The sequence below is a fragment of the Papaver somniferum genome, chromosome 1, assembly GCF_003573695.1.
Source record: "Papaver somniferum cultivar HN1 chromosome 1, ASM357369v1, whole genome shotgun sequence".
Lineage (NCBI taxonomy): Eukaryota > Viridiplantae > Streptophyta > Magnoliopsida > Ranunculales > Papaveraceae > Papaver > Papaver somniferum.
The window spans coordinates 190231045-190242937 of record NC_039358.1 but is presented as its reverse complement, the minus strand read 5'-3'; positions in this window follow the sequence as shown (position 1 = coordinate 190242937).

Here is an 11893-nt window from a genome sequence, read left to right as displayed (position 1 = left end):
TACAGAAACAAAGATGGTTGAGATTTCACATTACCGAAAGAAAAAAATAATAATTAGGGATTCTTTAATATATACTCTCTCCGTTCTTTTTTAACAGGTCGGTTTTGTTTTTAGCGAAATTTAAGAAAATTAAGAGAACTAATCATTGAAAGTGGTCCTCATGACACTTACCAATAAAATAAAGTGAAGTGAAATGGTCCCCATGACACTTGTTAGCAAAAAGAAGTAAAGTGAAGTGGTTCACATGACACTTGTCATCAAAAGAAGTTAAGAAAAAATTGATCCCAAAAAATTAAAATAACATTTGACTTTCCCAATTAGGAAACTGACCCATTTTTTTGAAATTTTTATTTATAAAAACTGGCCTATTAAAAAAGAACGGAGGGAGTACCCGATAACCAAATATGGATGAGATACCGTACTTGATTTAAAGGGAGGAGGCAGATCTCGTTGTTGAATTGATGATAACCAACATAAACAATTCAGCGGGTAAAGAGCTCGTTGGGCCTGGTTGGATCGGGTTGTATCGGGCCGAATTGGGTCTGGTTTTCTTTCTCCTCACGAATAGATATACATTTCTCACAGAACAGATTTCATATTTCTTTTCTCCTCGTTCCCCGTACGATTCCAACCGCCGCACCAATCAATCACAGCCTAAACACACGGATACATCCGTATGCTATGAATGAAATTGAACGGATCACTATGAAATGTAATCGCCCAATTGGGATTTCCCATATGCCAAAATCAGGGAAAACATGGAAAACAAAGAAAAAAAATGAAAACAATACGAGAAGCTAGATTCAATTTATCTGATTTGATGATAACGATTCCAGTGATTCCAAAAATCCCAATGATTCCAATGTAGTGTATTTGATTGAAAAATAAAATAAAAAGAATAAATACGGATCCAAAATGATCCTTTCCGGATTTGATAACAACCCAAAAAAAATAAATTAAAATTCATTGTCGCGGCGTCAGAGCTCGTGCTTGATAACGTTTTGTAGTGATAAAAGTGATAAAGATGAAAATGATAGAGAAAGAGGCGGAGTTTCTTATTGATCAACATCTGGGTTACATGGATACAATAACATATATATACATGTAAGGGAAACCCTAAGTATATCTAGTTGGGACGCACATCCATGGATCGTAGGCCCTACAACAAACCATAATTATAGGGTTCATTTTACAAATGAACTACTAGAATGAACTATCATTACAAGTGCATTCTACAAAACGAACTACTAGAGTGAATAGACGATTTCATTCTACATAATGAACTACTAGAACTACTATCCACGAACTCATTCTATAAAATGAACTACCATTACAAGTTCATTATATAAAATGAATTGCTATATGAGTTCATTCTACACAAGAATTATCATACGACTTCATTCTAGATAATGAACAACTAGAAACGAACTACCATCTATGAGTTTATCCTACAAAATGAACTACTATACGAGTTCATTCTACATAATGAATTGCTAGAAATGAACAACCATCTTTCATTCTACAAAATGAACTGCTCTATGGGTTCATTATACAAAAAAAATTACCATAAGAGTTCATTTTACATAATGAACTGCAAAAAATGAACTATCATCTACGAGTTCATTCTACAAATTAACTGATTGAATAAACTACCATTACTAGTTAATTCTACAGATGATCAACCATTACGAACTATTATTGGTCTGACTGACCGAAGAGCCCGTAGAGAGGGAGTCCTTTTTACGGCCAATTTTTTGTAAAATGAAGCATAACGCAAATGTGCAATTTGATAAAAAGATTGGAAATGGTTACTATTAAAAAAAAAAAAATACGCCTCCCTTTTAGTCCATTATTATAACTATTTATGTATCCTATTTTTCAGGGTATAATTGGCAAGCAAACTAGAATATAACATATCTAAAAATTTGTGCCTTGGAATTTTATAAATTTTATCTCGTTAGAAAGATTTTAAAGAGATCTACATAATGAGCACAAACAACAATATCAAATTTAGAGTTTTTACGAAAAAATTCGGAGGTGTTTATCCTTTTAGGCACAATTTTCGAAAATTGAATGCATGGTCATTATGCAAACCACCACAAAGGATGCATAACACATTATGCAACCATATTTTGGTTTATGCATCAACTAATTTTTAGTTGCAACTAATCAAACGATGTACTCCCTTTGTTTCAGGAAAAGTGATACTTTCACTTTGCATAGCCATTTTTCAAACCACCACAAAGGATGCATAACACATTATGCATCCATATTTTGGCTTATGCATCAATAATTTTCCGTTTCCTGATAAGTGATATCTTCACTCCGTTTCAAGAAAAGTGATACTTTCACTCATTTTTAAGGAAAATTCATATTTTTACTTTTTCAATTTGGTCTATTTTTAGGCAAAAATGAAACTGTGAAAGTATCTCTTTTTCTAAACCGGGGTAGTATATGTCTAAAAATATCATTTCGATAAATAAAAAACACCGCTGATTACAATAAATCTGGAAAGTAATACTTTCACCTAAAAGACTACATCGCTGATGTATAACACGTTATGCAATCAGCGGTGTTTCATTGTTATTCGATCGGTCCTCCCCACCGTGGCAGCGGTGTTCTAGTTTATGAATTCATTCCACAAATGAACTAACATTACAATTTACAAGTTCATTTCATCTGTGAATCAATTAACACACAGCTGAGAGAACATTTTAGATGGCGAGAAATTAACTGCGAGATCAATAAGATTTATTTTCTTTTTTATACCTATGAAATGGAGATGTTACTGCACTGTTCATAAGTAATACAAAGAAGAATTTTTGGAATAGAAAAAGATGGAGATTAGTTGGATAAAAAATAGATCTAGAGATAAAAAGTAAGAGATGATATTGGATTGCTCATAAGTAATACAAAAAAGGATATCTAGGGAAGAAATGAATGGAGATTAGTTAGAGAGAAAATACATCCGGAGAGAAAAAGTTTCAGAGAATATAAGACGTATTTAGGGAAGGTGAGAGTGAAAGGGTTGATTAGCCTTTTAATTAATAAGAACCAAACTAAACCTCCGCTTATGTCGGTGGTCCAAACTAAAACAGGATCAAATTGAAATTTCCCCGGATTTTATCTGATTTTGATCGGTTATCCAAATTCCATTAGTATCTTTTTAAGTGATGATTTTATTCCTCCTCCCTCCTGTTAAGAGTTGAGGTATGAAAGTATTTAGTATTCTCATCTTCTACTTGATAATGTGTGAAATGAGTGTGTGAGTACATGTGTGTTGTGCCTGTATTTGATAAATGTCATCTGACGGTTAAAGTGTACGTTAGTCACCGGATGTGTATGTTAGGAGACTGAGATATAATTATGTGAAATCAGTGTGTGAGTACATGGGTGTTGTGTGTGTGTTTGATAACTGCCACCTGACGGTTAAAGTGTACGTTCGTCACCGGCTGTGTAAGTCACAATTTTCTTGTGTTTAAATAAGTCTGTAAAAATTGGCATGTGTCTATACAACAAAATACAATTGTGAAATGAAATCAATCTCAGAGACGAATGTCTAACGACTTCTACTCTTCTCAACATGGTATCAGATACCGTTCAAAACCCTAAACAAACTCAAATCTCAATACCAGATCTCTAATCTACCAATTTTCAAATGCCTAATTCAAATAAACATATTCCATTAACCTTCAAACCACCATCCAAATTATCTGCACCCAATTATCCTCTATGAAAATCGCAAATAGCTCCATTACTATGAAGGTATGATCTATTTTGATTTGTAGATGGTTTTTCACTGTCCTGTGAAGTATCTTCTACGAACATCCACTGTTAGTGCTTCTATTGTAAATGATCCTGAATTAATTGATTTAGATCCTGATAATGAGTTTGTTCCAAATACAGCATACACTTATTAGGTAAATCAAGACTCTGCTCTTTATATCTTGGTTATTTTATGCTTGCACAGAATAAATTCATTATTAGGTTATAAATTGCAAATTTTCTCATGAGATTGGAATTGATTAGAGCAAAGCTATAATTCTACTACTAAATCTCGTCTTTTACAACTTAAAACTGATTTGATTGGATTAAAGAAAAGCTCAGACTCGATGTTAGTTTAATACTATAAGGCGCGTTCAATTTCACATCAATTAGCACAAATTGATAAGCAGTGTCTGATGAAGATTTAGTAATTCATATCCTGCAAGGTTTTCCTTCTAAGTTCAATGTCTTCAAAATTTCGATCTGCACTCAACAACTAAATAATGAGAATCTTCATACTTCATCATAACTTTTAGGATTATTATTGTCTGAAGAAGATAGAGTTAATGTTGAATCCAAACTTGATCTTAATGTTGCTTCTCTTAATATGACTCAATAGCAAAAGTTGAAAAGACGAGGGTACCCAAATACACCACAATCTTTTATTTATCAACCTATAAGTCTTTTACCAAGTGTAATCGTCTATGGACAGAGTCGAGACAATACAACAACTTCGGTACACACTTCGTGTGATCGTCTATGGATATGAAATCGAGAAAATACAACTACAAGATTACTTGTATGATTGACTATGGATTCAAGATCGAGACGATACGACAAAGAAGTGATCACTTGAAAATAGGTTCGGTAATAACCGAAACTCTATAGGATCAATATCAAGTGTTACGGATTAACGTACATGTGCAATTTACTTTAATTATAATAAAACAATTATAATACGGAATAATAAAGTAAAATGATACATCAAGATTTTGTTAACGACGAAACCGCAAATGCAGGAAAACTCTGGGACCTGTTCCAGTTTTCAATACTCTCTTAATTAAGCCGTTATACAAAATCCAATACCAACTTCGTATAATTGATACCAAATAGACTATCCCTAGATACTTAGTTTCCTCAATATCCCTGCGCCTTCGACTTCTGGAATCACGCACGTGAATCACCAATCCTTTAGATCGTATTCCAAACAACAAAGGTTAAATATGTTTGGTAACCACTCTATTCAATCTTGGTAATAAGATATTATGAGTCGTTGACAAAGGCTCTTATATTTAATCTAATAAAATATTTTGTCTGGTTAGATCAATCTATATTTTGATTACCAAAATAATCAAACTCTAGATTCGCAATCAATCAATATAGATCTCAAAGAGAAACTATAAGGTGATGCCAATCTCACGCAACTTATCAATCAAGTCTATCAAAGATAAACACGATTCTAGTTGAATCCCATACGATCAAGGTTTGTGCACACAATTCACAAGATACGAAAACTAATAAGAAAAACTTCGTCGTCTTCAAATCTTCGTTTCTCTTCAATAACCTGCACAACACCACTTGAAACCTCTTGTGATCTATAACCCACAGAACGCAGTATGTTAACAATGGATTATCACAAGATGTCTTTAGATCCGAAAATGGTTTTAAAGATCTTTTCAATATTTTGATCTAGTTTGAGTGAGCCTTATATCAGAAGAGAAGGTTCTAAAAAAAAAAAAAAACTAGGTGCAATCAAAGTTTCACCAACCGTTAGTCAAACAAATCAATAATCGAAATCTACAATAACAATGCAATTATCTAGTTTCTCACCAATGATACTCGTAGAGCTTCTTGATCCCACAGAAGTCTTTAAACGAGCGGTCGTAAGAAATTTCGCCCAATTAGGGTACTTTCCTCTCCAAATAGACGGCTCCACCAGAAACAACAAGAATGAAGTATGCCTGGCTCTTAGGATGGTTTGCAAGAAATGCAAACTAAAGTATTTACACACCAAGGTTAAATACAAGAAAACTTGGATTTAACGACTATTTTCTTATCAATTGCAGTAAGTGGAACTTTTCAGCAATAATTTTTTGTAACTAAAAACAACTCCAGTTGGCAAAAACCTCTAACCACCAGTTTTCCAGGAAATATAGTAGTTGGAATTCTTTAGTAACAATAGTTTAAGTTGTTATTGGCTTCCAGGCACCATGATTGGGTAACCAAAACGTACCCTAGAAGGTATATATTTTTTTATCACTCGTCCTACCCACCAAAAGAGTATGTCGGTAGACACCTGTACCAACCATCAAGTTGTTGGCATTGGTAATAGCTTTCAACGACAAGAGTTTGACAACTACAAAGTACACTAGAAGGTAAATACTTCAACCCACTATGAGTATCTGCCAGGTTAATCTGTTGGTAGACACTTATACCAACTCATCAGTTCATTGGTGTGGTTAATAGCTTTCATCCACCTGATATGACAACTACTAAGGTTGATGTTTATTAAGCCTGCAAAGACATTAACGTCCCAAAGGTTTTTTCTTTTGTGCAATGGTGTCTACTATGTAGCTACGACAAATACGAGTCAATCCCACATAAGGTTGTATTGGTGAAACAAAAGTTCTAATTAAGTTTTATATATTGGTACAAAAAAGTTTGTTTGTAGAAATTCGGAAATAATACTCAAGCGAACGGGTTTGAAAAAATTACAAAATTCATTCCTAGTCCAAATTCAAATGCAACAAATGTCCAGCTACATAGATCAAGATACCAATTGACTTATATGACAAGATTGCATAATGTTAGCATGACATAATTAAGAAATCTAATCAAATTTCTGAGTTCGAATGAGTAAAAAGTTTGCAACTCTTCCAACAACTCTACTCAGATTTTATCTCATAGTATTAGAATGGTGCATGGATATTACTGTATTTAGTGGTTTGAAAAATCAATCTTGCACAAATAAAAAAACACATTGATTTGAGATTGAGTCTTAATTAAAATTTCTCTGTAAATTAGTGTTGATGGATGAAAACGATTTGCTGAGGAAAAGTGGAGAGACGAGCGATCGGTCCCTCGATCGAGCAAATTTCTTAGACCTTTTTGAAAACAGATGCACTGCACGGGAGTGCTTTAAGTTCGAGAGATCAATCTGTATGACTCGGGCCTAAACCAAGACAATGGTCATTCCAGAGTCAATTCGGTCACAAAAAGGGATGAGGATCGATTTGTAGGAGGGAAGTCTGAGAAGTGTGTGTGAGATCAATTATGATTGAAGAATTGTGGATGTGTTGGAGACTTCTGCAAGTTTTGTGAACTGTTCAGTTCAGATGAGATAATTTTTGATTGATAGAACTCTGCTCTATTGAGAGTTATTGTTCAATGAGAATTCCTCTTGTTCAATCATGGATTCGGGAACTTATTTATATTGCAAGGGTAGTAGAAACATTGATCCTAATAAGTGTCACGGTTGTCAGAGTGAAAGAGTGGGAAAGTGGGAAATCATGGTTAAACCAGTTCCTCGTGCGTGGGAGAATTGGTTGATTTTCCATCCACTACTTTGCTAACTCTCTCAACTTCTTGCACGACTTACTCATATGTCTCATGAATGTGGAGTCTGCAAGGCAGACGTGTATTTAATTGGTCAATTGTTGACTTGAATAGACCATGAGTCTTAGCCTTGATGAGTTGAGCATAATGAACAAATGTAATATGCTCTGAGACTCATGGATTGAGATAAGATGTCCGCTGGGATGGTAACGATGCATAGACATTGAGTCTTGATGGATCGTGATATATCATTTTATCAGTTGAGATAATAATGATGTTCTGATAATTTGGATCAACGCGCGTCCGATGAGATTGCTCGATCATGGACCTATTCTGATATGTCGAGCATTCGACGGGAAATCATAGGTTTCTAAGTTATGAGTTATCTAGAGTACTAATTGATCCACTATGTCATGAATTCTCGAATAATGCTTTCATTTTCAGCACTGTTTTGCAAAAGGAAAATTAGTTCTAAACGTTGATGCACAACGCGTTGTAATTCAAGTTGAAGTTGTAAAACCCACTTCTTTAAAGGCATGCATGCCTAGAAAAGATTATAGCTCCTGCTCCTAAAACACACACAGTCAGATTTACCAGAAGGTTCCCAATGGAGATATAGTGAAGAAAGGGAAAGTTCAGAGAGTTAGATTTAATAAAAAAAGGTGGTTTTCCTTGTGATAACCTTTATACTGGTCTTAGAAGGTTGACTAGTCAAGATGGAAACAGACAATGGTTTTTGTTCCTTAGAAACGGTTAATCATTGTCCGTTTTATTCATAAAAAATGGCTACTCGTTGTCCGTCCGCAATAATAATAGGGTATTCTCACTGGGGCTTGGCTCTTCCCAGGATGACGTGTAAAGGCATTTGGGAAGGAGCTGGGAATCTCCATAAGACCGAGAGAGTTGTATTTATCAGTGTCCAGTTGAATGGTAATGGTTTTTCTCATGTGTTTATTCGTAGTTATCTTTTCACGAATCAGTTGGGAAGTTCAGTGAATCCGAAAGAGTTAGGTTTTGATGATATTTCACAACCTTGAAACTTTCGATACATCGAACACCTATTAAATTCTTTCAAGTCTATAACAACTCTCTTTTTTCACATTATTTTGATTATTTTGATTTGCAGACATGGGAAAACAACTTTATCGGCGTATAAGAACCAGTATTTAACTCAAGGCGATTTACAGTGCCGGAGTTATAATACATACAGTTGCTAGCTAAGGGGACAGAGGGACTGTCATTAGTGAAACTTAGCAGGTACAGATCCAGATCTTGACTCTCAGTTGCTACCAATCCCTCAATGACAGTGTCCTCTGAGTCTCTTAAAATATTAGTCAGTTCTTTTTTTGATGTACATTGACTTTGTATGCGAGCGCATCACACAAATATGTTCCAAGTTTTTGGATAGATTTTATAGTTGGTGTTTTGGATATTTTCAGTATTTAAGATATTTAAACATTATTTTCAAAGTGAAGTCCACGTTTGGTTTTCCACTATAATACTCTTAATAAATCACTCTCCAATAGCTTGGACTCGTGGGTGACTGGGCGTCTTCACCAACGTCACAACTAAGCAACGGCTTAACCAGCCAAATATTTGGAGGATAAAATCCTCTACCAACTAAAATTTAGTGGATCAAACCCCTTATCCAACAATCACCAACTGAAATTCTGATGGATTAAAACCAATGTCAACAACAAGGATCTTGTGTTGGTTGAATTCTTTACCAACGGCACAACTAACACCTTAACCAGCCAAATATTTGGCGCCTAAAACCTTCTCCCAACATAATGTTAATGGATAAAACTCTGGACCACCCGCACATTGGGTGGTTAAAATCCTTAGCCGACAACCTCAAATATTTACAACGACTAAAACTCAGTGAGTGAAATCCTTTAACAGCTGATAAAGTTGTATAGTTGGCCAGATCTACCAACGATGTGTTAGTCTGTACCAACAAATATTTTTGCGAGTGAAACATTTCAGCAACAATACTTTATGGGTTATACCACCGATGGTTTGTAGTTATTGGAAAAAATTTCTGACGAAAACTTTGGTCGCTTCATTCGAGTTGAAAGATATCTCCTCCAACACCAAGGTTGGTACAACTCTTTAGCAAAGCATCCTTTAGCCATAGAGCGTATCTGTTGCCACGGGGATTGCTATAGAGCTCCAGCCACCAAAAAAGGCCCTCTACCAACCGAATCTGGATAGTCGCTAAAGTCCAATTTTCTTGTAGTGGTTGTTTGGAAAACAAGGAAATTCCAAAACCGAAAATATTCTCAAGATATTCTCATTAAATTACCTAATTTCAGTTTTCCTATTTCCACTTAAATGCCAAACCATATTTCCGAAAACTCTCATAGAAAACTTCTATTATTAGCTTATCACATTAACTAATAATATTTTCCAGATGATATGCTTTAATTGCTGGTAATTAAAACATATATGATGAAAATCATAATTAAATTCTTTTCACTTTTTCGACCATGGGATCATCTTGAGTATCAAGGAATATCTTTGAACAATTAACGATAAGAGTTATGTACATGTTCAAATAATGTCGACATCTAGAAGCTTCTCATCTTAGCGAACCCGAAACTTTAATTCACACACATCATGAAAAAATATGTGAATCATGGAAACTTGGTTTTTCTCATGGAACCGATTATACCATCACTCCAAAATATGTTGTGACCGGTTATAACATGATTCCCAAGATAGGTTGTAATCGGTTACACCTTGCTTCCCGAAGTAGCTTGTGATCGGTTAAACCTTGCTTCCCAAAGGTAGCTTGTGACCGATTACAACTAAATTCCCAATTCATATTGTGACCGGTTATACCTTGGATCCTAAGGTAACTTGTGACCAGTTACAACTTGTATTCCAATATAGCTTGTGATCAGTTACACCTTGATTTCCAATGTAACTTATGACCGATTACAACTAGCTATATTATATAGGCTATGACCGGTTATAACATAAATCTCAACAAATTAAGATAGGTTCTACCTTGTCATCTTATATTGGTCATTCAAAAGATATTCAATAAAGAACCTGATCAATCATGATTTTCTTTCGATTATGAAACAAGTTCATATATGTACTTCCTTTAAACAAATTTTATAAAACATTGTTTCCTAGGGTGAAATCATACCTATATAATGCACACATAATCAAATAACTATATACAATATATTATGTCGATGTCGTATTTACGAAGTTCAAAAGAAAAGCGTTATACTTCGTAATTCAAGAAATTCGTTGACACTTTGATCATAATGTCATGACCAAGTCTAACCACTAGATTATTATTTATACACATCTTCCCATGTTATGTTTTCAATATAATCCGAGTTAAAAGATAAGTTACGAATGGAAACAGGATCAAATCAATATTACTAATCTCAAGAGGAAGGATGATGTCGTTGCTATAGTCGTTACTTCTTCACATTCTTCAGGTCTTCGGAGTAATACTTTTACATCTCAACATTCCTGGACTTTCTAGTCTAACCTAAACGAAGTTGACTCTAGTAAATAATCAAGCGACTCTAGATGAGTTTTGATACTAAAATATGACAACCAAACTTGACATACCAATGCTTGGTGGGTACAACCGAGCTATGCTCTAACAATCTCCCCCTTTGTCCATTTTAGTGACAAAAATCTTATTACATATGGATCCAAACGAATTACAAAATAACTCATTCTTCATACGCTTGATTCCAAGTTTCAACAACACAAGAAACCTGCATATATTCAATTAATAAATGTCGTTGTTGACATTTGAATAACAAAAGCTTTTACTCCCCCTAAAGGAAAGCTAGGTAAATATTCAATATGAATATCTTTGTTATTCCCCTTTTTCAGTATGAAGTACTACACAACATAATGATATGTTTCTCCTCCTTAGTCTATGCTTTACTTTTTCGTTACATATAGCATTTAAGCACAAATGTCCTTTCCTAGTGATTAAAAATCACTTGTTTACTCCATATATTTCTCCCCCTTTTTGTCACAAAAATGACAAAGGTACGAGCAAACAAAGGACAAACAGAAAGGATCTTACAAATCTATAAGACTTGTACAACCTATAAGAGTTAATCTCGAAGGTTTCACATACCATTTTAGATAACCAATACTAAAACCGAAACTACAAAAGTAATTTATTTTCAATATGTTATCAAGGAAATAATTACCTGAATCAATTTTCCCTTTAATCAGAAAAATCGACTAAAATACTTAATTCTTTTGTCATATCGACTGTGTATGTACAATCGCTTGTTTTGAGAAGACTCAAATAGAGATCAGAATTAACACTATTTCTCTTATCAGGATCTAATTTTTCCAGAAAATAACTTAGACCTTTCCCTTTAGACAAGACAAACACTAGGTTAGTTAACTAGTTATCTTGTCAAGGCATTCGATTAGACTTGAATAACCAAATCCTCCAATTGATAAGTCTAACTAAGATCAGAATTAACTTAGTTTCTCTTATCCGGAATCAAATGGACTAAACAAAAGATCTCGTAATTTTTGTTAAGCCAAACACAATAGATACAAACCAAAAGAA